Source organism: Cupressus sempervirens, chromosome 11 (assembly GCF_028749045.1).
Source record: "Cupressus sempervirens isolate cs-2001-9-10 chromosome 11, ASM2874904v1, whole genome shotgun sequence".
NCBI classification, from domain to species: domain Eukaryota; kingdom Viridiplantae; phylum Streptophyta; class Pinopsida; order Cupressales; family Cupressaceae; genus Cupressus; species Cupressus sempervirens.
Window position 1 is genome coordinate 840,097,869 of NC_143128.1, and position 4,189 is coordinate 840,102,057.

Consider the following 4,189-nt stretch of genomic DNA (forward strand, 5'->3'; position numbering starts at 1 on the left):
GTGGCTTTCCCTTTTACTTGCGTGGAGTCTGCTCTATTCATGATTGCATGAGCTGGAGACTGTAGCTTTTTCCTTTTGTGCTATATTTTCTTTGCGTAGGTCTTCAATGGTGCTGCAACTCTTTTCCTAGTCATTGGACGTGTAACTCTTTTATAAGCTATGTCCTATCTTACCTCCATGTTGGTGGCTTTCTTTTGCTACATGACCTCTATTTCCATGTCATGGTTTGTATGCTCAGCTGGCGTGAAGATGAAAACAGAACCTTCTCATCTATATGCGTGAACTGAATGCATTTTTACAAAAAATGGCACCCTACCTTAGTTCTTGCTGTGGTCTTATCCTTCAGCATGAAGCTCCCTTTTTATTGTCTACCGTCCCTTTCCAAAATTGTGATCTTCCTGTGGGTAAAAAATTCAATGACTTGCATGGATCTCCTTGATGGTTTGGAGCTTCATCCTCTGCCGCCAAACTACACTCCTTGCTTCTTTATGTAAATTCACCCTTTCACACTGTAGATATTCCTCATTCTTATGTGGGCTTAGACATAGTAGTCCCCTTTGTTTAATGTGTAGTATGCCCTCCTGTGTGAATTCTTTCCTCTACATCTGCGAATGCTCCTTTAGTTCTCGTGAGGCCTAGAGAGTGGCATTTCTCTCCTCTACGTGGAAATCCCTATCGACTCCATTTTCCTCCACGTGGGCTGCCTTTGCTTATGTGTGGGAGGGTTTCTTTCAATGAGTGGATCCTCTTTTTACTAGATATGGCTTCACTGTAAACCTACATATGGAATTCGCTTGGGATTACTCACTCTAGCAGTGACTTTCACCTTTATTATGACATGGGACTATTCAATCCTATCATGGAAGTGTGGGCTCAGATAGATGAGGTAAAGATAACTCTTGTTGTTGAAGAAAAACTATAATACCCAAATTTTTAGGTGAGGTAATCCAATATGGAGACTAGAAATGCATCCTTGGTGAATGTCTGACTTGGGAAGAGCATATCAGTAGGAGAATAAAAACTCTATCATTGTACTTTCCCAAAAAAACTGATTCATTTTTGGAATAACTTGATTCAAAAATTTTAGTCCAATGAAATAGTGACCTACCGTTTACTGGCTCAAAAAGTCCATGGGTTCCTTAACAATCTCTCTAAATCTGTTATCATCATACCATCCCAACTCATATTAAATGTGCCTGACTCATTATTACAACACATTCCTCAGACATCTTAATGTATAACAATTCATATGACCCCCTAATTATCTTAAGAATTAGCTTATGAATGAAAACATGGGGATCCTGTATATGAGTAATTTGTAATTTGAACATATTCAATCTATCATCAACCTTGATGTAATCAGTCAAGCCCCAAAGTAGGACTGACTAAAAAATTTTCGTTTCCATACAACTGACATGGAAAATTGATCTGTCAACCACCTTGAACTATGTGAAATCAAATCTAATAAGAAATTGATCGTTAAAAATTTATTTATTTTTCTCTTTGCAAATTGTGACTCTATAATGACAGGGCTTGTAGGCTGGCCTTAAAAACTGAATAGAAAATTTGATAGAGCTCTAAAACTTAGGATCTCTATTCTCTCTAACACGTTCAATAGGCCTACCAGATCTTGTCGCATGACAACATCAGGTCAAAATATAGTAACCATCAAACTTGCCTCCTCAGAATTACCTGCAAACAAACATGTTAGAAAGGAATAAATTGGATTCAGATTTGGCTTGGAAAATTGGACAAACTGACACTTGGGGAGAGAAAAAATGAAGCATTAAATCTCTATCATGAGGTGAGTATAAATCCATGATTTGGGCTTATGATGAATAATTGGGCACAAATGGTAACTAGTCAAAGTGGGGTGCTTGGATTTTGCAAATTGGGAACAATGATAGAAAGTGATTTTTGGAAATGGAATTGACCCAAAAAAGCATGCATATGGATTCATCAAGATTTGTAAACTGTCACACTTGGAGTATTCTTAGAGGATAACACAAGGGTACAATCCATTTGACTTGACCTATCATGAATCAAGAGATATGACCTCACGAATAGGGGTTCCAATCAATCTGCACTTTAGGTCACTAGTAAAAGATAGAAATTCCATTTGGAATTGCGTTTGAAAACTGATCAAATGGATTCGTCATGAGCTGAAACTTGAAACATAACAAGTCTCTGATGTCTATAATGCAATGCAGTAGGAATTTCAACATTTTGGTCAACTAGTCAAAACTTATAACATGTCAAATAGGGCTTCCCAAAATGGCTCAGAATCTCAATTTATCTTCATGGAATAGGTGGGCGGGCTAAATGGAAGGTGTCAAAAACATTGAACTCCTTAGGGGCCTCATAGGTATAGCTGGGCACATAGGTATTTATGGGCATTCATAGGGCTTGATTTGATTCAAAATTTTAAATGGTCGCTCAAAATGAGAACATAATTTTGAGTGCCAATAGTGGCTCTGTCTAGGGATGCATGCCCCTTGTAGGCATGGAAAGATTTCAAATCTCTGGGAGAAGCAGAGCACACTCCTAAACTTCAAAAACTCTCCTAAACAGCTTTATTGAAAATAGGGAAACAACTACCTCTACTATATACACACGATAGCCCCGGGCCACCGAATTTTTTTAGAATTCCTTACCTCTATCATACACTTGATTTTCATTTACATTCTCCTGAGGTAAACTGAAATTCTCATTTTCATTTATTTCACCCAACACATCAACATTTGCAATCAACTCATTAGGAAAAACAAAACTATCATCATCTTCATAGTGCATATAAAAATCAGACATACTTTCTTCATCTTGCTCACTATGAAAATATGAATCAGCGTGATCATAACAACTGATATCAAACTGAAACTGATCACTATTGACTGAATCGTAGATTCTTTCAATTGGAAACACAAAGTGTTCATATTCAACTTTATTCAACGAGTTACATGGATCAGATTGTAACTCACCTTGTGCCTCCGAATATGAAGAGTATGGAAAATCTGATTTATCCTCACTTGCAACATCAGTACACCATATATCAAATTGAATATATGCTATATTTTCTTCATATTCTAGCAAATGATTAGATCCCAAATCATAAGAATTATCATGAAATTGTATTCCTAGAATGTATTGATCTGTATCTAATTCTTTCTCAAATAGCTCACTAGGATAAACTGTTTCATTACTATTTCTCTTATCAGATGAGCTATCTAAACTTATCTCAGCCTTATGAAAATAGGAAAACATTGAATCAGCAACAACTCTTATCTCTCTATTTTCATTCTCATCATAGAAGTCATTATGTGCATTGAAATACAAATTACTATCACATACACCCCCCAAACCTGACATAGCACATTCTAAAACTACGTCTTTCTCAACATCATACTTAGGGAAAATGACTTCACCACATGAATTTGCATAATGTGTCAAAAAAAAAGCATCCTTAGATTGGTTAGCATACCTTTCAAAATCGTGAGCCAACAAATCAAAAATCTCATCAACACTTAACAAGATTTCGTCCCTAGTTTGTTCTCCTTGGCTTAGATCATTAAATAGACAGCTTGACAAATTTGTAACAATAGACTTGTTAGTAATACATTCTGAAAAATCAAAAATTTGATCACCACATAATTCTTCTTCTCAAGACAACACCTCAACAACCGACATCTCAACACAAACACATTCATCATTAGAAGAAATATTATCATTACTACTACATTGTTCTTCTTTTGTATACTCATCATCATAAGAAGATGAACTGACATTATGCATATTATCAGACTGCTGATTACTATCCTCTAATTCATAAAACTGAGACTCTTCATTTTCTATATCATCTTGAATAGACTCATTACATTCACTAACATTAGACTCAATAGCCTTTAACTCACATTCAAATTCTATGATAACATCGTGAAATTTAATAATCTTTTGGAATCTTGCCTCCTCTAGCCAATCAACTAAAGACGGTGTAAAAAATTCTAAGAGTAACATTGGCCATGAAGACTTCTCTGGCCTATAGGACTCATGAAGATCCTTGACTGCAGATTTGAACTTCATGTAAATGTGCAATCCATCAAGACCCTTAACATTACCAATTGTACTTCTTAACATTAAGACAATCTTATCAGGAATCTTTCTTTTCAATCTAGCAATATTTGCACGAACACTT